Genomic DNA, 26,311 nt, shown 5'->3' on the forward strand with positions numbered 1-26,311 from the left:
CAGTTTCCCATGATTTCCACAATTTTCTGTTGTGACTCATGATATCGCAATTTATCTAAGGAAACTATTGTACAAATAAAGAAGTTACCTAAGAACAATATTATAGATTTCTTATTTCCTAAGGGTGTAATAGGTTGGTCCCTGCGTATGAGAAAGTATTTCCTGCTAGCTGATCAGGACTCGCTTTTCCTCAGTCTTAGAATGAAGGCTCACCTGAGGCCACCTGGGCTAGAACAACCCTTTAAAAAGATGCTGTTGGCAGGTAAAGGTTTTGAAATATCTACAGCTGAAACTTCCATTGAGCTCAGTAGCAAAGCATGTGCCGAAGGCCTTGGGTTCAACCCCATGTGTCTCCAGGTAAGCCTCCTGTCTGAAACCCTGGAGAACTTCTGCCATTCAGTGCTGAGAGAGCTAAGCAAAGAAGACCAATGGTTTGACTTGGTATTTTGTCTCTGCTTTTATTTTGGCTGTGCCGCTCTTTGCTAATAGGTTTTCAGCTCCTATGAGATTTTTTCAGCTGCCCATGTGACCACATGAATTCGAGGGGGGTTGCAGTTAGCTTGTTTATCTGTGCTGTTTTTGGATTTTATTATGTGGGTTTATTTTTTTAGTGTATCTCTGCCTTTTATAAAGCGTGTTAAGCTATTAATTGGACATTGCCCAGGGAACCATGCCATGGAGTGATGAAGAAATAAAAATAAGGCAGTTGCCTATGACCTTCTCTATCTCTTTGGTATCCCAGAATATTATCACCACATGAAATGCCTTAGTAACCAGCAGTATGTATGGGCTTGGATCTTAAACACCCTTAATTGGCAAAGAGTTCCATTTTAATAACGGATTGGATGTAAGTTGCTTCTGGGAAACTTTGTATGAAATTCAAGTAACTTTTCCATATGCTCTATTTACCTTAGAGAAAGTAAAAGATAAAACACAAAAAGCTTGCTTCTGGCTCCAATTTGCTGCAGCCATCATCCAACCTGTTCACCAAGGCTCAGGTGAACACTACTACGACTTGGGCAGGGATGTCCATGTGATGAACATCTGAAGCATCCAGTGTGTGTGGAAGGCCATTTACAGGCATCACATGGCTGCTTATGCATGCAGATCTTTCTTGCTGGCAAGTAGAGCCCACTGGAACTGGTAGGGCAGGAGGAAGGAAGACCAACAATATGTTGAGCCAGTGCCAATGGCAGGCAGAGACACCCCCTGGCTGGTTGTGGGAGGAAAGGCAGGCAGGAGTTGGCTGAAGATAGACTAAGGTTGGTAGGGAAGTGCCCCATTTGCCCTCATGGACTAGCCTCCATCATTTGTTACGAGTGGGACATTTGTTACCGAGAGCAATGAGGTCTGAAGGTAGGAGATTGGATATCACACAATGCTAAATAAATGGGATGAGTTGACAAAGTAAGATTGTGTGTGTGTGTGTGTGTGCACACGCATCACATATGCTACTTTCAAAGTGAATATAAAAATGAGAGAATATTTGGCACAACCATCCTACGCATCCCCCTGAATCTGTGCTCCAAATGCAAACCAAAGCTCCTCTTTCCCCTTATGCATTTCAAATTATTTCAGCCTATCTCTTTGATTTAGCCAAGATGTACAGAAAAATCAATCAATGCCTATTTCAAAACACAGTGTGATCTGCTGTATAATTTTATGAGGGACTTGGAGGCTTGGCCACATATATACAAAAGAGATCCCTCGCTTCTAAATATTGAATTATTTCTTGGAAATACTGAGTTTAACGGAATATTATTTTGCAGAACTATTCCTGTGAAGTATGCCCTTGAAAATTGGCTAAGTTTTAGTCCACAGGCAAATGAGGGAAACCAAAATTCCATTTGAAATTTGTAGCTCTCTGCTCCATGGAAAATCACCAGCCAGTAGTTAATATAAAATATATGAACTAGAATATGCCTCGTAGCTACCTTACTACATGAAGAATGGCACTGGAAAGGCGGGCACTGCCACACAGTAAAATGTGCTGTAGTCAATATAAGGAAACAGTGCATTTCCAATTGATTATAGGTGGATGCAGATATCTGTTTATCAAATAGTAATTTATCACAGGGAGCATGTGGCCTCTTTCTAAGATATATTCCTGGTTTAGTTCAAAGCAGCAGCAGAAGACATAGCTAGACTGTTCCTGGACTGCATCACTCCAGACTGCAAGTGGGGCAAATCACATTATTGAATACAAGGATGGGGAATCGTTGGCCCTCTTGGTGTTGCTGTACTGCAACTCCCATCATCCCCATCCAGCATGGCCAATAGTCAGGGATGATGGGAATTGGAGTTCAACAACAGGTGCCGAGCCACAGCTTCCCCACCCCAGATTTTGCATTTCCACGTTTAACAAGTTCTCCCCAAATCTACAAGCCTAGCCTTCTCACTGACAGGTACCTTTTGTATGTGCAGCAGGAATTTTAATTTAGTTTATGTATAACATGGAGGAGAACATCAATCACATGAGCCCCACAAGTGCTGTCTGAAACGCTACAGTCCAGGCACAATTTCACTGCCTCATCTGAGTCTTCTTCAGCCCTCTTGCCAAGGATAAGGAGAATTTTACTTCTCATCAGATGCAGGTGTCTAAATAAAATGTGGAGCAAGGTGCTCTTCCCATATCTGTCCTCTGATTTCCATTGCTGAAGTTTCTCTTCGGACTTACTGTGGTGAGCATGGAATGGCTTGATAAGCTGGCTTTCTGTATCAACTTACCAAGGGTCGAGTAGGACCCTCGTACCTAAGGGACTGCCTCTCCTTGTATGTCCCACTGAGGACCTAACGGTCTTCAAATAAAAACATCTTGGAGATCCTGGGCCACAGGGAGGTTGGGTTGGCCTCAACCAGAGCCAGGGCTTTTCTGGCCATGGCCCTGATCTGGTGGAACGCTCTGTCACAAGAGACTAGGGCCCTGCGGGACTTGACATCTTTCCACAGGGCCTGCAAGACAGAGCTGTTCCACCAGGCCTTTGACCAAGGCAAAGTCTGACCCCCTCTCTCCTTCTGTAATCTTCATAGAATTCTAGCCCAATGGTTGCCATTAATTTGATTTTAGAATGTATTTCAATTAATTGATTGTGATTTTATGTAAATTGTGCTATTTTTACTGTTGTTAGCCGCTCTGAGCCCTGCTTTGGCTGGGGAGGGCGGGATATAAATAAATTATTATTATTATTATTATTATTATTATTATTATTAATAATAATAATTGCTGGTGCAGAAGTGTGAGAAAACAGTTCTTCAGGTCCACTAAACCAGAACCAGCACCTGTTTTGGCTCCTCCTTGATTCCCACCCCTTCTGGCCCAGCATTCCAAGCCACACCAGGTGGCTGAGTCTAGCTGCCATTCTGATTTCAGACAATGCCCCTAGAGTGGCATCATTCCTGGACATTGGTGATACCCAGCCACCTTCTACTGCCTGCTCCTTCCTGTACTGCTTCCAGGAAGCCTACTAGAGGAAGGGCCCCATCAGCAGGTGGACACTGTGCTCAGGGCCCTTGCAGACTGGAGGCAACCCTGAAACCAACTTTCCAGCCATCCAGCGATGTGAATGAACACATGTGGCTATTATTGAAGTGATAACTTGGTACTGGTTGCAGGTGGGGGCATCAGGGCTCACCCGGGCTCCAGGGAGTTGAGTCACTGCCTCTTGCCAGAATGGAGAAGCAAAGTCGCAGGGAAGTTGGCCTGGTGAAGGTATTGTGGCAGGAGCACCAGATTAGCTCTGCCAGTGAACCTCTAAGCTCTGGAGATGTCACCAGAAAATGGTCCGCTTCTTTTCAAGCCTAGAGGGGCTAGAAATTTGTTTCTTTAAAAGTAAAGACAAGCTTTGGCGGTTGCTGTGTGCTACATCCAATGGCCACAAGCTGCCTTAATTGAAACTGCTCTCTTTCCAGAAGCTCTGGTTTAGCTCTACCTGTGTTTTTGGGCTTCATTTCTTCTGATAATCTCAAGCCACACAAAGGAACAGGTGTAGAAATACTGTGATGCTTTGAGATATAACTAAACTCCTCCTCCAGTGTTGTCCTCAAACCACTTAAGAACCTAAGAAGAGCTTTCTGGAACAGGACAATGACCCCTCTAGTTCAGCATCCCATAGTCAAGGAAGTGGCCAAAATCATCCCTCAGGTTCCTCTCAGGCAGGGAATACAATAAGAAACGCAACCAAGATTCCAGAAAGACAATACCCTTTAACTAACTTCACTGCAGTAAAGGACAGTCCCGTAAGTGATGGGTACTGCAACGATCACAGGTTTCACACGGTTTATGTACCTTTTACAAACAGCATAAAAGGTAAAGGGACCCCTGACTGTTAGGTCCAGTCATGGATGTCTCTGGGGTTGTGGTGCTCATTTCGCTTTACTGGCCTCCGAATCATCTGGCCAGCATGACTAAGCCACTTCTGGTGAACCAGAGCAGCGCACGGAAATGCCACTTAGCTTCCCGCTGGAGTGGTACCTATTTATCTACTTGCACTTTGACGTGCTTTCAAACTGCTAGGTTGGCAGGAGCAGGGACCGAGTAATGGGAGCTCACCCTGTTGCGGGGATTCGAACTGCAGACCTTCTGATTGGCAAGCCCTAGACCACAGCGCCACCCGCGTCCCTACAAACAGCATACATCAGGCTAATTACACAGCTACTTTCACATTGTTAATTCCATGTCAGCCAACAACATTACAAGTCATCCCAGTACAATAAATTAACAATAGTAACAGTAACAACAAAGAAAAGCACAAAGGTTAATCATCAAACTTAAACATACAGAACCTTCAACTTCCTTGCCTCTAATATGCATAGTACAAAATTAGTGAAGGCCTCTATACCTCTTCTATAATCAGGTTCAAGCTAACTAAGACTTAGCAAATATCAATGCAGACAGAGCTTTTTATTTTTGCTGGAACTCAACAGAACTCAGTTCTGACACCTCTCAAGTAGGTGCCATTGCCATTCTAAGAGAACAAGGGTGAGTTTCAGTTCCTCTTTTTCTAGAAAAATAGCACTGTACGAATGAAAGTATTTCAAGCAACAAGAATATATGCTCGTGCATTGTACCTGAAATATCAACATCCCTTAATGACTTTTATTGCTAGGCCTATTCACTACCTTATTAGCTCATTCACTACCATTTGCCCATCGCGTTGTATCTGCAGTATACAGGGAACTGAATCAACAACTCTTTACCCATCAGTGCATCAGCATAAGAGCAAAAGAAAAAAAGCAAACATCCTCAGACTTTGTCCTGAGCAAGGTCAATCCAATACTTTTCGTTGCTTGTGTTTCATGTGTACACTATCCTAGGGGCTTTTAAGGTAAGTTGGGGAGCAATAACAAAGGGTAAAGCATGTTTTCCTTTTCTCACAGCCTACCAAGTTTTGTTGTTTGGTTGTTCAGTCGTGTCCGACTCTTCGTGACCCCATGGACCAGAGCACGCCAGGCACCCCTGTCTTCCACTGCCACCTGCAGTTTGGTCAGATTCATGTTTGTAGCTTCGAGAATACTGTCTAACCATCTCCTCCTCTGTCGTCCCCTTCTCCTTGTGCCCTCCATCTTTCCCAACATCGGGGTCTTTTCCAGGGAGTCTTCTCTTCTCATGAGGTGGCCAAAGTATTGGAGCCTCAGCTTCACGATCTGTCCTTCCAGTGAGCACTCAGGGCTGATTTCCTTAAGAATGGATGCGTTTGATCTTCTTGCAGTCCATGGGACTCTCAAGAGTCTCCTCCAGCACCATAATTCAAAAGCGTCAATTCTTCAGCAATCAGCCTTCTTTATGGTCCAGCTCTCACTTCCATACGTCACTACTGGGAAAACCATAGCTTTTACTATACGGACCTTTGTTGGCAAGGTGATGTCTCTACTTTTTACCAAGTACCCATGGGAAATCCACAAGCAGAATATGAGTGCAACATCCTGCACCTCTCAGCAACTGGTATTCAGAGGCATAATAATAATAATAATAATAATAATAATAATAATAATAATTTATACCCCGCCTATCTGGCTGGGCTTCCCCAGCCACTCTGGGCAGCTTCCAATAAAATATTAAAATACAGTAATGCATCAAACATTAAAAGCTTCCCTAAACATGGCTGCCTTCAGATGTCTTCTAAAAGTCTGGTAGTTGTTGTTCTCTTTGAGATCTGGTGGGAGGGCGTTCCACAGGGTGGGTGCCACTACCGAGAAGGCCCTCTGCCTGGTTCCCTGTAACTTGGCTTCTCTCAGTGAGGGAACCACCAGAAGGCCCTCAGCACTGGACCTCAGTGTCCAGGTAGAATGATGGGGGTGGAGACACTCCTTCAGACATACTGGACCATAAAGGTCAGCACCAACACTTTAAAGGCTATCAACACTTTAAGGCCATCAACTCAGTGCTGAGAAGATGAGAGGAAATCTATCTCTCAAGGAGGGTATTGCCACAAGCAGAACAATGCCATCAGAACAGCCCTATCCCTAAAATGGTGGTGGGTAGGGAAACCTGGAGAAGGAGATGATGAAGGAACGGACAAGTCCCCATGGCAGTAGGCAGTCTTCCTTCAGACACTGCAGCCTCAAGTAACTCATAGCTTTCTAGACCCTAGTAGACAGCATCTTTTAGTCTACTAAGAAATGAACTGGGGACCAACTGGAATTCTTTAGATACTGGAAGAACGTTTCCTGGCTGGACATAGCCCCATTTAACAACCAGGCTGCATATTCTGGAAATGGCTGGGGAAAAACAACAACGGCACACAAACAAAAAAATCTGAGGTGGAGGAAGTACAAAAAAAGGCGTTGGAACGTAATTTGAAATCTAAAAAGCCATGGGCAAATGGTGTGATTTGGCCTGGAAGCCTCTGTGGTGATTAGCTCAAGATATATTACCCAAGGGTGTGTTCTGGTAGCCCCCAGGAGCAAGCAGCTATTTCGACATTACTGGGAGATGGAATGCTTTAAATTCTGCCCTGCCACCGACTCCCTCAGTGATCTCTGTAGGAGGGCTAACCTTATAAAATGTGGTAGAAGCAGCACATCCAACTCAGTCTGAATGCCGGGAGGATTAATTAGTCAGTGTTTGTAAAGACTATTGAAGATGAAAAGAGCCATATATCTGTACTAACCTGGGGCTATATGAGTGGTATGAAGCCAAATTAGAATTTGGGCCTCTTTTGTCAGGCATTTGTTTGAGTTGGAGAGGTTTAAAAAGTTGCTGTAACTTATTTTAAAAGAGAAAAAGAAAAGATCGGTGTCTCTGCTCACTCCCTCTGACAAAGGATTTATGGTGAGCCAGAGCCTTGCTCTGAGGGGAAATGGGGAAGCTGGCAGCAGTAAAATGAGAAAAAATGCCTCAACATGTAAAACTATATTACATTTATATATATATCACATTCGCAGCTGAAGCAAAATAAATAACCGGGAGCCGTTGGTGCAATACACAAAGTGAGCTTTAATAACTCGCTACTGTTGCTGACATGCATCCACCTTTTCTTTTCTAACCTGTCAGTGTGTCTGCTCAGTGTTACAGATGGAAATTTCCACACAGGCAGAGTCTGATGTGCTGCAGAATAAAGAGAGTTCGCCTAGGCCTGGTGGATTGATTCTCCTGCAGACAAAGCAGGCAACTGGGGTTTTGCTTTCTTGAGAAAAACAACAGTTTCCTAAACCACCAGGGACAATAACCAACGGATGTGCTGCAGAACCATGCGAGAGCATAAGCAAATCATATCCCTGCGAGCGACAGGCAAAACTCAGCCGGCTCTTTTGTTCAGATGAAAGGCAAACAAGTTCCACATCATCTGGGCCAGTCTGGGACCTCTACTTGAGCCACTATTGTGTGAGTGGACCCATCTCCACGTTCATGAGATAAGACATGACTGAAGCCTTGAGCATCTCATTATATATTATGCAGTCAGACCTAGTTGAGACTGGGCAAAATATCCCATTCCAACAACCTTCTGGCCTCACCTCTCTAGTTAACTCTCTCTGTGCCCTTGAGGTGGTTCCTTCAGGTTGCTGCCCTGAGTGAAGGATCCACCAGCAGATGTATTTTGGAGTGTCTAAAAGGGGAGCGTCTACCTCCGAAGAGTCTCCAATCTCAATATATGGAGATGCTTCTTGACTCACATGTAATCTCCTCCTCAATTTGAGTCCCACTTGACCCTCTTTGTATCCCTCCCTCCACTCCAATGACACAGTCAAGGATCTGCTCCTCACTCCTCACCTTCCAAGGCATTCTCCCCATAGGCTCAACTTACAGCCTATGGATGCTCCTGAATGGCATCGTGCTCAGATGTATCCCGCTGCAGCCAAAGGTAGAGATGCATGGTAAAAGATTGTTGAGTTGGCTGCTGGAAGTTAGTGACACAAGCACATTGACATTCTCTGTTTTGCCTGGATTAGCTTTCCATGTTGCTTTAGGTGAGCTTTGCAGACAAATCTGACTTCTATTGACTTTTATCTGGGGCGGTGGAGGAGCAAGTAAGCGTAAAACACTCATCTGACCTCACACCAGATATAAACCTGGGGTTCGAGGCTCAAGTGCAAAGGTTCTTTGGTTTACATGGTTTGAATATTATTTTGCTTTTGCTTTTTGGTTTACATTGGTGTGTCTCCTTGCATTATGTCATGAAGAGAAGGAAGGAAAAGAAGGAAGGAAAGAAGGAAGGAAGGGAAAGAAGGAAGAAGGAAGGAAGGGGCTTAACAATTAAAATGCTTAGTTCACTAGCTAAAGCAAAGGAAGGTGCTTCCCAGGTTAATTGGAAACTAAGAAGCCTCAGACAGACAATCTTTGGACTTTACTAAGACAGAGCTGAAGATTTCAGTGCTATGCAAATGGGCTAGAGGAGCTATACAGTATCCCCTAGAGTATTCTGCATGAACACACACCGCTAATTATCCAGGAGACCAGTTGCAAAAGCACATGCACAAAACTAATTATAAAACTTTATAAAAGATTGTTCTATGAAAGACATGCCAGCAAAAGGAGAGAGTGTTACAGCTAGGTAAGTGGGTGGGTGGGGAAATGTTTCTTGGGACACATTTTGCTGCAAACCTACCTAACAGGCACTTCTAGAGACAATAAGCAAACCGAAATACAGTTATTCTATGAAATTCACACTTCTCTGAATTTTGTGACGGCCATGCATACAAAATGCATTCATTAGCGAAAGTAGCATTAAAAAAAGGCATTGTGTCAGGGGAAATTGCTTGCAAAAAAGGTGTGTAGTAGGAAAAAATCACATATAAAAATGTTCATGTTAGGAGAAATGTGCACATAAATGCTGACAAATTTACATGAGAACTAAAAAAAAAAAAAGTTTGCCAATTGATGCAGAAAGTGGCAAATGGAACTTTGGGTTGGAACAAATAAGAAACAGAAATGGGCATATTTGCTCACTCAGCTGCAGAGCAATCCTATGCATATCTACTAAAAAACTGGACCATCTAAGTTTATTGAGGTTGACTCCCAGGCAAGTGTGCAGAGAACTGCAGCCTTATTGCATATATGAACCTTGAATCTGGACAAGTTCTAACAAAGCTGTAATGGGGAGAGAAAGTATTGAGTTCTCATCGCTAATGGATATTGCTATGGTTTGGGGGAAACATAAACTTTGGAGGAGTCTTGGGTCTCTAGATTCCCAGAACTAATAATCTTACAGGGTGATGCTTAAAGAGGTAACTGGGTTTTGCAAAGCTATTTTGAGCACTATCCACAATCTGTATGTTTTGATGTAATAAAGATGTAGGCTACGCCGCTAGAAAGCTTTGCATGCCTTATTGCAAAGCAGGGCCATTCTAAACTTGGCAGAAGAAGAAATAAAGGGTGGGATGGTAGCACTGATTGTGCTCTTAAAACGATGAAGGTCTAAAGATAAATGGCCAGGAATGGGGAGAGGAGGATTGAGAGAACCATGGATGTGGTTCTGTAAGCACAAGGCAGTTTTAGATTTGTTTTCCTTGAACAGTAGCCTTAAGAACATAAGAAGTCTCCTGCTGGATCAGCTCAATGGTCCATCTAGTCCGGCATTCTGTTATCACAGCGGCCAACCAAATGCTTGTGGGAAAACCATTGGCAGGACCAGTGCTTCAGGGTTAGCAAACCTGGGTAGTCCCAGCACCTCAGAAAGTCCCCCTGCTGCTGACTTGAGACTCCACCAGTGCTGCTGCTCCATGGCAAGCTGATGAAGAAGAAGAGTTTGGATTTGATATCCCACTTTATCACTACCTGAAGGAGTTTCAAAGCGGCTAACATTCTCCTTTCCCTTCCTCCCCCACAACAAACACTGTGTGAGGTGAGTGGGGCTGAGAGACTTCAGAGAAGTGTGACTAGCCCAAGGTCACCCAGCAGCTGCATGTGGAGGAGCGGGGATGCGAACCCGGTTCACCAGATTACGAGTCTACCACTCTTAACCACTATACCACACTGGCGTAGAGGAGGAAAAGAAAGGGTGAGGGTTGGCACTGGAGTGGGAGCTCATTGCTTGTCTGGGTCCCCCCAAACCTGGAGGTGGCCGCATGGTGCTCCAAGAAGAAAACAAAGCCAGTCATTCCATTGGGCTAGCTAGCTCATGTCTTTCATGTGAATCTGAGTCGTTCCATGGATCCTGGCCAATTAAGTTTTTCTTCGTTTTTAGAAATATAATTAAAGTGAGAAAGACTCCTACATACATGGAGGCTTGTTTCAGGAAAGGAGGGAGAGCTTCTTAAGTGTACAAGCAGCCCAACAGTGCGACTCTGCTCTGAGAAGGCTTGTCAGGATTAACTCCCATTTCAGCAGCTGGAATGAAGCAGCCTTGGTGAAAAGCTTCTTGATCTGTTCTGCCCATTAAGCAAAGGGGTGCTTCTCCCCTGCAGTGCCACTTCCAAACATTTGTGGTGACTGAGGAGCTCAGAATCACGCTGCAGCCTTCAGTAATTGGCACAGGCTGGAGTTGTGAAAACAGTGTGCAAGTGGAAGGTCAGTGTACAGAGTGCTCTAACAACCACATCTGCTTCAAATGTTTGGAGGCACCTTGATGGAGTGCTCAGCAAGACGTGACATTAACCATGCAATTAAGTGACTGCATGAATGGATTTTTAAAAGCCATGGTGGCAGTGAACCCTTTGCTCCCTCAGCAGATCTGATCTCTGTTGGGTCCTCACAGCTGGTATTTGCACTGAGAGGAAAGATTCCATTGCCATTATTAGTTTCAATTGGCATCAGAACCCCGGTTTATAAGTTGAGAGAGACCAAGAACTGGCTTGCACACAACAGTAAGCCCAAGTATGGCTTAGTGCAAATGAATGAGCAGGCAGGGTATCGAAGAGGAGATTGTGGGCACTGTGATCCTCTCCTGATCCTCCTCCTGCTGCTATGAGCCACACCTAGAATGCTGGCCAAACCCAGGCCCATGGTTTGTCTCACTCCAGACAAACCACAAGCTGTGATCCATGTTGGTCTTTAGTTTACATTGCATAGTTTGTCTAATGGAGGCAAACTCCAGACTCAGACAACACACTAAGCCACTCTATGGCTTATCTCACATCAGAGCTTGGAGGAGGAGTGCAGCAACATGTGTTTTAAATCAGGGCTTGGCTTTTTGACTCATCTCCCTGCTCAAAAACATAGTGAGCCAATTTCCCCTTGATAAATAAATGTAAAACGATTGAAGAGAAGCCCTTTCCAAGGGGGTAGGTCTTGAACAAACCCAACAAAGGCCATTTTTAGTGCCCTTGTCAAGTACCAGATGACATATATTTACAAAATGTGAATTTATGTGTGATAGTGATACGGTTTACACTGCACCTTGGCGGAAATGACTGGCAGAATCCAAGACCAGGGAGAAGAGTCGGTGGAAGAAGACTGGAAAAAATTCAAAGTATATTTACAGAAATACCGCAAAATTAATGAATGTTAGAAGAATGCTGGAATGAAGTTATATGGTTTTAGCAGAAATGTTATAAAGAATTAAGCAAAAACTGATTGTTAATGGGCCAAAGTGGAAAATTTAAAGTTAGATTGTGTTAAGATAAATTATAGAACAAAAAATTGAGAAAGATGGAAAGGATTTGCTGAAATAGCTAACTGAACTAGAATACAAAAAAGGGATGTGTGAGGAGGTCGATGAAACAAGTAAATGAAAGGTAAAGCTATGGAAATATTGGATTTGTTTTTTAAATGTTTTTGTTTTTCTTGTTGTTTTGATGTATTGTTTGTTAATTTTTTTATTCCCCCCTTTTTTCCCTGTAACTACTAAACTTCTAATAAATATTATTTTTAAAAAAATACACTGCACCTGACTAGGTAAGGAAGAGTTCAAGGGCAAATTCCAGCCAGGCAGAAAGCACTGCAGGAGGGTGTGAGGTATGGCTGGTAAGGGATTTGGCCTGGGGAAGAGAGTGGCCTCTGGAGAGTCTCAAGGGCCAGATAGACTATAAGATTTGCGGTTATTACTTATGTATCTGGGACATAGGTAAAGGTAAAGGGACCCCTGACCATTAGGTCCAGTCGTGACCGACTCTGGGGTTGCGGTGCTCATCTTGCTTTATTGGCCGAAGGAGACGACATACAGCTTCTGGGTCATGTGGCCAGCATGACTAAGCCGCTTCTGGAGAACCAGAGCAGCGCACGGAAACACCATTTACCTTCCCGCTGGAGCGGTACCTATTTATCTACTCGCACTTTGATGTGCTTTTCGAACTGCTAGGTAGGCAGGAGCACGGACCGAGCAATAGGAGCTCACCCCATCGCGGGGATTCGAACCACCGACCTTCTGATCGGCAAGCCCTAGGCTCTGTGGTTTAACCCACAGCGCCACCCGTGTCCCATCTGGGACATAGCCTACCCAAAATGGCACACTGAACCATAAATACACACAGACAATCTAAAAACTATCTAAAATTAACAAAGGACGGATCATTTAGAAAAAGGTCCAGTTGAACCAAATAACAATGAGTAAGATAGCACTTACTACAGCTTTATTGGGCATAAAGTGAAAAGCAAACTGGACAATAAGTTACCAACATAAAACAACAAAACCACAAACTTTAAGGGCATTCCATCAATCTGCCAGTAAGACTTTCCCCAATTCATTCCCAACTTGAGCTGCTTTTTTTATTATTATTTCAATACCTGGAAAACATATTTGGAGGCTAGCTCTGTATTTCTGAGGCTCAGGCTGAAATCAATGGGATTTACTACTATATAAATTTGTTGACGCTTGAAATGAAAAAGGCAGAATTGTTAACCGTAAGTCCCCCGCAAAAGAAATAGGAAACAAATAAAGGACAAGTTCATGCATACTGTGGTCTCTATGAGATCAGCTCCAGACTACATGTGGCCATTGCTGAGATTGTGAAGAGCAGGGGTCAGCAAACTTTTTCAGCAGGGGACCAGTCCACTGTCCCTCAGACCTTTGGGGGGGGGGGAGAATGAATTCCTTTGCCCCACAAATAACCCAGAGATGCATTTTAAATAAAAGCACACAATCTACTCATGTCAAAACACCAGGAGGGTCCACAAATAACCCAGAGATGCATTTTAAATAAAAGGGCACATTCTACTCATGTAAAAACACACTGATTCCTGGACTGTCCACAGGCCAGATTTGGAAGGCGATTGGTCCGAATCCGGCCCCTGGGCCTTAGTTTGCCTACGGTGAAGATTAATCACAGAGAAGAACATACGAAGCTATCGTAAAATGAATCAGACCATTGGTTCATCTAGCCCAGAGTCCTGCCTGCTTTGATTAGCAGGAACTCTCTGGCACGGATCCATCTCAGGAGATTTTGAGTGCTGGACCTCCTTCATGCAAAGCAGGTGCCCTCCTATGTCTGAGCTGGGGGAAGGAGCTAGGATTCTTGCTCCCCTTTCAAAAACAGCGTGAGGGACAATGAGGAGAACCTCCCTCCCCCAACTCCAGTTCCTGCCAATCAGATGCCCCTCTGTTTCTGCCGCCTCCTCCAGTTCCCAACCCAAGCCTGATTCTGACAGCGCTTTGGGGATGATGTCTCTCCACCCACCCTCCTTTCAATTAAACTTACCTAGGACTGTCTGGTACTCAGCAAGGTGTAACTGCTAAGAGTTCAAACACATGGTGCATTCAGGCATGGGGAATATCGCATTGGGCTTCCTGCTAGCACTTCTGTTCTTGTTTTCTATTGCTCCTTTCACACTGGGGCATTATAGAACTGTGGCCTTATGACCGGCAGCTCATGCTAACTTTCTTTCATACCAGTGAGCATGGTGCGACCCAACGAGGAATGCCATTGAACAATGTTGCTATCCCCTCCCACCCGCCATTCCGCACATGCGTGCTTTTGTACCCCCACAATTCCCCCACAAAAGCAGCAGGAAAAAACTCTATGCCGGTATACCGCCCCAAATTTAATCATTTTTACTCCCACAATTTTCAGGGTCACGTGGTCTGCAAACAGATCCCCCCCCCGGAATAAAATAGAATGGAAATGAACACTGAACATGTGCTATGTTCCATTAGTTTTCATGAACTGGCTTTTACGTCGCATGAAAGCTGAAATATAATGCAGAAATTAACTGTCCGGGGAGCGTTGAGGAAAGGGAATAAGATGCCGTGCGAACGCAGCCACGTATAGAATAATGGTTTCTCTCCCATGCTCTATTTAATATCCAATTTCCGATCCAATAACTTACTCTGTGTGTTTTTAACCTTATCTTAGCCAGTCGTTACTTCAGTAGTTGACAGTATTACCAGTTCAGCCCGAACTACTCATTGCACAGGAACACACGAAGCTGTCTTATACTGAGTCAGACCTTTGGTCCATTTTGCTTCATATGGTCTACACTGATTAGAAGCAGCTGTCTAGGAATTTAAGTAGGGAGATGCAAAGGATTGAACTTCAGACCTTTTGCTTGAAAAGGCAGACACTCTACCACTGAGCCACAGTCCTTCCCTTAATTGCACTTTGGGTTAATTTGTTCCCCCACCTTCCTTCCAGACCCTTTTGGCTGCAGTCCTCATTTTTACATAGAGCTCTGCTGGTTTCAAATGCATCGCAGGTCCGATTTAAATGTGATGGCATTTAAAAATAAATCATTACCCATACAGGGGTTCCATATGGACACTGTCACGTCTAATCCAAGTTGCTGGCACCGAGGTGTGCAGCATTTGCACACCACGTATCTGTGGTCCACGAGTACCCTGTCACTTGCATGCTGCTATTAAACAAGTAGACATGGCAACCAAATTTAGATGTCATGATTCCCACACCAGGAAGCTTTGTATACCTGCCTAGCTTGAGATTTAAACTGGGTCTCAGTTTTCAAATTATATACAGCAGCTCTGATTCACATTCCAGTATTATATGCAATGTCTATGTGATGGCAAGGGGGGGGGGTAGCTTTGATCTAGAGCCCTGGGAAATGGAAGCCTTCTTGCCAAGCATACCTGTAACTAGGAATGGGGTAAATCTGTTGATTCGGGTACTTTTGGGTTCCTTATTTTTCCAGTGTGACGTTCTGTTTTCCATATTTTTTTTAAAAAAAATGCTGAAGAAAATCACAAGCATTTTGTGCTGATAGATCCTAATCTTCACAATTGCTCCTAGTATAATGCATTTCGGTATGTTATTTTTGCCAATGTATACATCCTTATACACACTTTATCCTAGTGTATGCGTTCAGAGAAGGACGCAGGTGGCGCTGTGGGTTAAACCACAGAGCCTAGGGCTTGCCGATCAGAAGGTTGGCGGTTCGAATCCCCACCACGGAGTGAGCTCCCGTTGCTCAGTCCCTGCTCCTGCCAACCTAGCAGTTCAAAAGCACATCAAAGTGCAAGTAGATAAATAGGTACCGCTCCAGCGGGAAGGTAAACGGTGTTTCTGTGCGCTGCTCTGGTTCTCCAGAAGCGGCTTAGTCATGCTGGCCACATGACCCAAAAGCTGTACGCCGGCTCCCTCCGTCAATAAAGCGAGATGAGCGCCGCAACCCCAGAGTTGTCCGTGACTGGACCTAATGGTCAGGGGTCCCTTTACCTTTATGCACTCAGGGGCATATTATTTGGCCATGCAGGGTGAATGGGGTGTTAGGGGAGGGGGGGGCATGTCACGCTCCTTCTGGGGTAGTTTGTCCACTTTTGATCCCCACCAGCACTTAGCTCTCACCTGTGGCTCCTAGAAGCTGTAACAGTGCCTACATCCTGGGAACGGCTTTGATTGGCCAGCTAAATCAGGTGAGGATAGCCAGTGTGTCTCAATAGGGGCTTTCTCTATTGGGCTCTGGTGGATTGAGTAGGCGAGACCAATAGTGGGTCCAACAGTCAAGAAGGTGGTTTCTGCATGTGCTGTAGAGGCAAGTGAGGAGCAGATGGGACTCATCAACCTGGGAAGGTTGCCCACCTAGGAGAAGGAGAACTCTTGATCCTAAACCTCCGCTGCCTACAGTAAACTACATTTTTGTGGCCAATGGGATTTTATAGAGGTGTTCCTTGGCCAGTACAAACTTCTTGTGCAATCTCTGAGGGGGACAGTGGTTGGATTTCTCTTGGGTAACTTCTAAAAGGTACAAGAGAGCCTTCAGAAAAGCGGAGATATTTAGGGGGCAACTGTGTGGTTCTGCGTGGTTCATCTGCCAATTTCCCTCGTTTTCTATTGCAACCTTTAATGGCTAGACTTGCCAGTTGACCTGAAAAGCCCGTTTGGCCTTTTTTTGTGCCTTTCAAAATCATGCAGTGTGCAAAACTAAGTCAGGGCAATTGTCAAGCATGAAAACCAACGTGACCCCCTCCAAATTGCCAAAAGAACCAATGGTTATAGGCAGAGAAGCAGAAAGTTAGTAAAATATGGCAACCCTTTTAAAGACACAGGGGTCTGGTGGGGGGTGGAATGGGAGCCCTTATTTCTAGGCTCATTTCACTTAATAAATTAGCCGCTTAATAAGGTTAAGATAATTCTTATGTGGATTCTTGCCCTTCTAAATGGTACATGGTTTCTTCTTAATGATATATCTGCCTTTCTTCTTCTGTTGAGTTTCTCACTTTCAGTTGCAAGCATAGCCTTCTCCAAAAGTAATTAAATTCCATTAATGAAAAAACCTTTCATTGTAACATGTTGCATCAAGGGATTTTCATGTGCACTCAGGCTCCAAAATACTGGGAATTACTGCTAGGGGTCAAACCCTTAACATATGTGTTATTTTGGCAATGTTGATACAGTATAGAATCCTATCCTGTGGGTAGTTCCAGTTTTTCCACTGGCTGCCAATTAGTTACCAGCCTTAACTTAAAGCTGCTGTTTTTGTTGTATAAAAGCCCTACACATTCTGGGAACAAGTTACCTGCACATGGCCTCCTGCAGGTACCATTTTATCAGGAGGTCTGTTCCACAGAATAGGGCCTGTAGTGCCCAGCTAAATATTAGACTCTTTTGCCTTACTGGAACTTACTTTCCTCTTCTAACAAGCCTTTTAGGGACAGATTTCCCCAGTCTGCATCTGCATTGAAATGGCTTTTATGATTTTTTTTAGCTGCTTCTTGTTTGTGCGTTTGCCACCCTGGGCTCCTTCGGGAGGAAGGGCAGGATATAAATTTAATAAATAATACAATAATGCATTGGAGTTTGATGGCCACAGGCAGCAGAATGGTCCCAGATTTGTATGGTCAAATCAAATGGATATACTGAGTCTACGGAATTTAAGCTATCATGCAACAGAGGCTACCATTTCACATCACACAGTTGTCAATTGATGCCATCAAGACAAAATAACAGCCAAGATAATGCATGTGAACTGATTTGGACACGTTAGAAATATGTCGCCTTATTACCGATGGCAGCTAATCATGAACAAAGCCTCTTTTCTGTGCTCCCTTCTGTGACATCACCTGAATGTTTTAGAAATTGTATTTTCACAGCGCAATCCTATACTTGCCTACTGGGATATAAGTCCCATTGATTTCAATGAGCCCTACTACCAGATAAGTGGGTCTAGGATTGCAGCCTAAATGTCTTTTTGAACTCTATCCAACTACTAGCCTTTTCGTTCTGCTGGTTTTGAAAACTTCAGCTGGATAGCTAAGCTATTTTTTTTCCAGATCGTGTGTTTACACTGTGTTGGGGTCACTGGCAAGAAACTGTACTTTCAGGCATTTAAATAAAGTACATAATTCATTCTGCAAACACTACATTCAATTTGTTCTTCACTTCAGTCTGCTAGGAAATTTATCTGGGTTACATAAATTTCAGATCTATATTACCATTTAAATAATTCAATGGGCAAATGATAATTTGTGCCTTCCATTGCAAAACGAGCAGTCCTTGTGAACTGCTCTTACGTAGACCGTGCCACACTTGCGTAATGAACTTCCTTTAATGCATTCATTCATTATGTAGACATATTAATATTCCACCACTAGAGAGCACTTCAACAGAAACAATATGCATGGAAATTAGAATCTGGCTTCCATTATGGACCTATACATTTTCTTCTCTGTGGACTTTTCTCAGGATTGAGCAAACGACAACCCCCATCCCCAACTCTCTCATTGAATGTTGGTAGAACACACAGTGCTGTGTGACTGAATGGATGTCCAGAAACAATGAGGGAACTGGTACATTTGTATTAGCAGCACAGGTCCCCCCCCCTCCCCTGCTCACTGAAGAAGAAGAAGAAGAAGAAGAAGAAGAAGAAGAAGAAGAAGAAGAAGAAGAGTTTGGATTTGATATCCCGCCTTTCACTACCTGAAGGAGTCTCAAAGCGGCTAACATTCTCCTTTCCCTTCCTCCCCCACAACAAACACTCTGTGAGGTGAGTGGGGCTGAGAGACTTCAAAGAAGTGTGACTGGCCCAAGGTCACCCAGCAGCTGCATGTGGAGGAGCGGAGACGCGAACCCGGTTCCCTAGATTACAAGACTACCGCTCTTAACCACTACACCACACTGGCTCTCTGAAGGAATCACCCAAGGGGTTGCTACTGAGTGCATCTCTAACTGCTGCAAGGATCGTGCTTGACTAATGGGAGTCCAGTACTGAATTATCCCTGATACATTTACAAGTAATTTCAGGAATCTCAATAAAAGAAGAGGTCAATGGGGATGGTTCTGAGCTAGAGAATAGGATTGAACAACTCTATACACATTCCCCCAAGACTAAGTCCCATTGTAATCAGTGGGGCTGATTTCTAAGTAGACATGTATAGGGCTGCGTAGTTAGTCAATAAAATATTCTGCACTATCTCTAGGAATTCCTGGGAACTGTAGTTGGGTGTGCGAGGGATCTTTACCAGTGAACACGCAGCACAAAATTACATTTCTTAGTATTGCTGGAGTGAGCCAGGACAGTTAAAATAATATCAGAGCTACAGTATTCTTACAGGACACAACCCATCCAAGTACAGTGGTGCCTCGCAAGACGAAATTAATGCGTTCCGCGAGTCTCTTCGTCTAGAGTTTTTTTCGTCTTGCGAAGCAACCCTATTAGCAGCTTAGCGGATTAGCGCTATTAGCGGTTTAGCGGCTATTAGCGGCTATTAAAGGCTTAAGGGATTAGCGGATTAGCGGCTAAAAGGCTATTAGCGGTTTAGCGGCTTAAAAAAGGGGTTGGGGAGTGAAAAAAAATCTCAAGACTCGCAAGACATTTTCGTCTTGCGAAGCAAGCCCATAGGGAAATTCGTCCTGCGAAGCGCATTGAAAAACGGGAAACCCTTTTGTCTAGCGGGTTTTCCGTCTTGCGAGGCATTCGTCTTGCGGGGCACCACTGTAGTAGTGTGCCCAACATAGGGATAGGTGACATCTTGTTTTCAACATCATGACATATCACCAGCTAAATATCACGATATACCAATATATCACGATATCTGAAATAAGGATGGGGCTGCGTAGAGGCAACTGGCTGGCTTCATGGTTTTCCCCACATTGTGATTTTTGCTGGCGTCTGTTCGTGATTCACTGCCCCTTGCAGGAGGCAGGGGGAAGAGCCGGGCCAGCAGAGATAACAAGGGCTGCAGGAATCAAGAGAATCATTGGCTGGCTTCATAGTTTCCCCCACATTTAGATTTTTGCATAGCACATGCACACACACACACACACACACACACCATGATTCATGATATATTGCCAGGTCAAAAATTATGAAACTGATACCACAATAGGAACCGCAACCGGTTTTGGCCGATATACCAATATACCTCGGGTTAAGAACTTAATTCATTCTGCAGGTCTGTTTTTAACCTGAAACGGTTCTTAACCTAACAGCCTCGGCCCAGTATACCTGAAGGAGCGTCTCCACCCCCATCGTTCTGCCCAGACACTGAGGTCCAGCTCCGAGGGCCTTCTGGCGGTTCCCTCATTGCGAGAAGCAAAGCTACAGGGAACCAGGCAGAGGGCCTTCTCGGTAGTGGCGCCCACCCTGTGGAACGCTCTCCCATCAGATGTCAAAGCGATAAATAACTACCTGACATTTAGAAGACATCTTAAGGCAGCCCTGTTCAGGGAAGTTTTTAATCTGTGATATTTTACTGTATTTTTTGTTTCTATGGAAGCTGCCCAGAGTGGCTGGGGAAACCCAGCCAGATGGGCGGGGTACAAATAATAAATTATTATTATTATTATTATTAACCTGAGGTACCACTTTAGCTAATGGGGCCTTCTGCTGCTGCCGCGCCACCACCACATGATTTCTGTTCTCATCCTGAAGCAAAGTTCTTAACCTGAGGTACTATTTCTGGGTTAGCGGAGTCTGTAACCTGAAGCGTCTGTAACCTGAAGCATCTGTAACCCGAGGTACCACTGTATCTCCCAGCCCTAGTGCAGACCATATATCCAAAGAGGCCCCTGTTTTCTCCCTCTCCCTATTACACAGGCACCCAGCATGCTGGGCCATTATAGTGATTAGGTAGTCCATATGCAGTTTCCATATGTTCAAACATATCACCTTTTGCTTAACTAGTGGAAGGTCAGCTACAAGGCTGAACAACCCTGCTCCCCCAAAATCTCTCTCTCTCTCTGTGTCACACCTATTTTCATATGCACCCCCCTCCCAAGTGTTGACTAATGTGATCCTTGCCTGCCAAAAATTAGCCACTCTTGTTCTACAGAATACAAATCCATTGTGCTAGGGATCAGAGTACTTAGAACCTGGAGTGTGTGTCTGGGTAGGGGATACTCTGAGGAAAACAACCCTGCTGACATGCTATACACAAGGCAGTTGTTGTTGCTGTTGTTGTGATGCAGACTGACGAGAGGGTCTTCTGTCTTTGAAATGTGACCCTCTCTGTGTTGCATTACCATTTGTCTGACATGATGCCAAGTCTATTTCAATTAGCGAGTCGAACCATGACATTATGTACAAGAGAGAAGCTGTAAAACGTTTTAACGAGATGTTGAGGTTTCTGTATGCTGGCTTCTAGGGTGATAGGAGGGTTAGGTTTGTGAAGGTGAAAAAAGAATATATATATATATATATATATATATATATATATATATATATATATATTCTTCGATCCCTACAAAGTAGAACCCACTGTTCTGGGAGAGAAAGAAAGAAATGAATGTAGTGAGTCTTTTAAACCTGTCTACAAACAATTATTTTACTGAACCAAGATGGTCCCCAAGTGATGCACCTGGAAAATTCAGAGAAAGGGCCAGTGAAGCAATTTGACAAGCCTCCCGAGACAATAAACTGATTTTTTTCTTATTTCTTCCCATCTCCTAATAGGTTGTGAGAGACTTGCAATAACCACTGCTTGTGGTTACCAGATGCTTCTCGGGGTTTTTTTTAGAAGCATGTAACGCGCCTCAAAAGTTATTGCTTTGTGTGTGTTCTGTTACCATCAATCTAACTTCAAATAGAATTGACTTTTCAAAAAGGAAAGGAAAACAAAACTGCAACTTCTTTTTCAAGCAATGCTTTGTTATAGAAATAGCTGAACCCACACCCACACCCTTGGTTCAGTTCTGAGTCATCTCACTATTTGTGAAGCTTTCTGGTTCATTTTTCTTATGGCATTTGTATCCCACCTTTCCTCCAAGAAATTCAAGGGGGGCTTACACAATCCCCTTCCTTCCTGTTTTGTCCTCACAACAACCCTGTGAGGTACGTTAGGCTGAGAGGCTGTGAAATTACCTATGTCCAAGGTTAGCAGTGAGCATCATGGCTTCCATGGGGATTTGAGCCTTGGCCTCCCAGGTCATCTTCAAAGAATTCTGGGAGTTGTAGTTTGTTAAGGGTACTGAGAGTTGTTAAAGGTAAAGGTAAAGGGACCCCGGACCATTAGGTCCAGTCATGACTGACTCTGGGGTTGTGGCGCTCATCTCACTTTATTGGCCGAGGGAGCTGGCGTACAGCTTCCGGGTCATGAGGCCAGCATGACAAAGCTGCTTCTGGTGAACCAGAGCAGCGCACGGAAATGCCGTTTACCTTCCCGCCGGAGCGGTACCTATTTATCTACTTGCACTTTGATGTGCTTTCGAACTGCTAGGTTGGCAGGAGCAGGGACTGAGCAATGGGAGCTCACCCTGTCATGGGGATTCGAACCGCCGACCTTCTGATCGGCAAGTCCTAGGCTCTGTGGTTTAACCCACAGCGCCACTTAGGAGACCTCTATTTCCCACACAGAGCTGCAGTGCCTAGCTGGTTTAACTGTCAAGCCCTTGCCTCAGGCAAAGGAGCTGATTTTTTTTTTTAAGGGTGTATAAAAGAAATGGAAGGCAGGGCAGGTCCCTATGGACAAGTAGAGTTGAGAAGCTCAGACAGTGTCAGGAAAGCTGAAGCTTAGAACACACAGAGGATGGTGAGAGATGCTACAAGCATTTTCCAAGGTTTTCAGCCTTTGATTGATATGTTTTCTTCCAATGATTGTTGATATTATTTCTATGCTGCTTTTATTGACATGCTGTTTCTTATTTTTATGGATTAGCAGGGACAGCTGGAGGGGCAGGGTGGTGACACTCATCTGGCCGCCACCTGGCAACAGTGACCCAATGGCTTATGGGGAGGGAGAGGTGGCTGGGAGCTTGGATGCATTGGCGAGAGCAACAGATTGGCTCCAGTGGGGCCTCTGCACCATACTGACCTCTTTGCCCCCTTCTCCCTCTTCCTTCCGGTAAGCTGCAGCAATACTGGTGCTGGGATGTAAGTACTATTGCCCCTTTCCACCTATTGCTTCTGTGTATTAGTTATTTTACAGTGTGTTTTCTAGTAGGGTAATTTGTCCTGGTAATGATCTGGAAAGGTAGAGAGAGATATATAGGTATATACAACAAAACATTAACCAAGTAATACAAGACAGGGTAAAACAATATAAGACTGTAGAAAGCTGAATATACAATAAGCTTGCAAGCACTGCTTACTTATGCCCATAGTTCTAGTTACAGGTAGGTAGCCAGGTATCTGAAGAAGTGTGCATGCACAAGAAAGCTCAACCCAATAACAAACTTAGTTGGTCTCTAAGGTGCTACTGGAAGGATTTTTTTTATTACAAATAATTTTTTTTTTTTTTTTACAAATGCTGGCACCATTCACATCGTTCGTTAAGCCCTTCCAAAATCTTAAGAATGAATGAAATTCTTTAGAAGTGCCAGAAGCCACCAAACAAGATGACAGAAAGGATTTCTAATTCAGCCTGTAATTTGGTCCTGCTAGCTCCTTGATTAGAAAACCGCCTACTGGAAGTTCAAACCAATAACCCTTTAAAGCATGATCATACCACTTTAAGCAGTCATGGTTTCCCACTGCAAAGAATCCTGGGAACTGTGGTTGTTAAGGGTGCTGAAAGTTGTTAGGAAATCTCTGCCCCCCCCCCAAGCTACAATTTTCAGAGGACTTAACGATTAATCCATCTTCCAGTGAACTGGGAATTGTAGCTAGGAGATCAAGGAAGACTAAATATGGCATTTAACTGGCCAAACATTAATTGGGCTTCAGCTTCCTGAAGACAAATCAAAGCTATGTCATGAACAGGTCTGAAATCAGGCGTCATGTCTTGGAGCAGCCCACCACCACTGAAGTGCTGAAGTTAAGAGATCAGCTACTTCCACTGCCACCTGCCTGCTCTCTTTCTGGTTTGGGTCCCTGGGGAGGATCCTTTCCACCCCCATCCCTGCATTGAACTGTGCTGATCCTTGCAGAAGGGACTCCTCCTTTCTAGCTTATGAACACATTCAGATGACAGCTGCTGGTGGCAGCTCTTTCTCTTTAGCACTACCATTCCCACTTGGTTGCTTTTCTGTGAGCAAAAGAGAGGCAACAGTGACAACAAACTGGCCACATGCAGAAGAGGACAGCACTCCCGTGCTAGCAGACATTGCAGCTTATGTGAATTGGAGTGAAAAAAATCACTTACATTTTTCTGGAGTTCAAAGGCTTTATTCATGCAGGAATTATTTACAGGATGAGTGGTTATGAGAGAAAGAACATTGTGTCTCAACAAGTTGGGAGAGAGCAATAAACAAAATGACTCAGCTTTTAGGGGTGGAGTTACCTTAGAAAAGCAAAGATTATAAACAAGTGGTGGCTAGATTGCTAGACAAATAGTGCCCTCATGTGGTTTAAAGTAACACATGCATTAATTCAAGTTCAGGAAAAGGAAATGTATTTGCTTTTCTCCAAATCCTGCGTCTTTAATAGCTACACAGAAGAGGAGCCCTGTCCTCTTTAGCATCTGGGTTCTTTAAGTTAGCTCCTGCCACCTGCTCACCTGTTCAAGTGGCAGTGGTGATAAAGAGCCTTAGGCTACCTTACCCTTCTTTGCAGCAAGAATCAGTAGAATCCCAGGACCCTGACAGGGGAAACAGCATTTTCAACTTTCAATTGTTGAAAACAAGGTAGCTTTTGCCCTGGCTTTTCTTTTGCAAAAGAACACCATTTGACATTTGAATCGGCAAAAGCTGATGGATATGACATTTCTCTGCAAATATACAGCGTGCCTATAAGTTTACTTCAAAGCTGCCAACCTTCATTGGCTGAAACGTGCAGCAGTCTGAATAAACCAGGGAAAAGAAACATTTTAAATTTATTTTTCTTTTGTTCTCTCTGAAGGTGTCAAAAATAATAAATGTTTCATGCCCCTAATAGCCCACTTCAGCTTCTGATTATATCTCATTGAAATCGAAAGCTTGACTATAAGCATAATGTCATGAGGATTAGAATTTATTTTCTCTCTCATACCCACATCAAAGTTGCTTGTGAAAGTATTTTTAAATAGTCAAAATTGCTTAAAAAAACAACAGCCAACCAAACCAATTTCTTTGGCTTTTTGAATATTACCGGGTCTCATATACACTTTGCATTTAAAGCCACATTTAAAGCAATATTGTTCCATTTCAAACAGATCTCCAATTCTGCGCACTGAGCTACAATTCCCACAGTATTCCTAGTGTGGTTGCAGCTACATTATGACTGAACAAGAACTGAACAAGGATTGAATCCTGTCATATGAAGCATATTCTCACTGAGCTATGGTCTTTCACCAAACATATATCCATGAATTTGAAAAGGAAAGCCAAGTTCCTCAGGATTTCATTTTAGGTAAATTTTTGGAGGATTAGCTTTCAATGATTACTTGGTGACTACATTTACTGCCAATAAGGGAACGGGTGGTGCTGTGGTCTAAACCACTGAGCCTCTTGGACTTGCTGATCAGAAGGTCGGTGGTTCAAATCCATGCAACGGGTCAGCTCCTGTTGCTCTGTCCCGGCTCCTGCCAACCTAACAGTTCGAAAGCATGCCGGTGCAAGTAGATAAATAGGTATTGCTGCAGAGGGAAGGTAAACAGTGTTTCTGTGCTCTCTGGCACTCGTCATGGTGTCCTGTTGCACCAGAAGCGGTTTAGTCATGCTGGCCACATGACCCGGAAAGCTGTTTGTGGACAAACACTGGCTCCCTTGGCCTGAAAAACGAGATGAGTGCTGCATCCCATAGTCGCCGTTGACGGGACTTAACCATCCAGGGGTCCTTTACCTTTACTGCCAATATCAGAGGCAGTATACCTCTGAATATCAATTTCTGGCAATCATGAGTGGAAGAGAGCTATTATGCTCATGTGCTGTTAGTGGGCTTCCTAGAGACATCAGATTGATGATGGTGAAAATGGAATGCTGGAATAGATGGGCCTTTATTCTGAACCAGCACAGTTCTTCTTATGATCTTATAGTCATCTCAGTCTAATGGAAGAGATATGGAAGAAATCCTATACAGTGGTAACTTGGGTTAAGAACTTAATTCATTCTGGAGGTCCATTCTTAACCTGAAACTGTTCTTAACCTGAGGTACCACTTTAGCTAATGGGGCCTCCTGATGCTCCCGCCGTTTGATTTCTGTTCTCATCCTGAAGCAAAGTTCTTAACCCGAGGTACTATTTCTGGGTTAGCAGAGTCT

At 44.0% G+C, this 26,311-nt stretch overlaps 1 protein-coding gene across 1 annotated transcript in view; it reads right to left on the reverse strand.

The window, feature by feature from the left end:
* The window catches only part of OLFM3 (olfactomedin 3), a 176,236-nt gene that overhangs the window by 67,473 nt on the left and 82,452 nt on the right, over positions 1–26,311 (reverse strand). The window lies entirely within an intron of this gene.

This window comes from Podarcis tiliguerta (assembly GCF_965153285.1).
Source record: "Podarcis tiliguerta genome assembly, chromosome: 6".
Taxonomy (NCBI): Eukaryota; Metazoa; Chordata; class Lepidosauria; order Squamata; family Lacertidae; genus Podarcis; species Podarcis tiliguerta.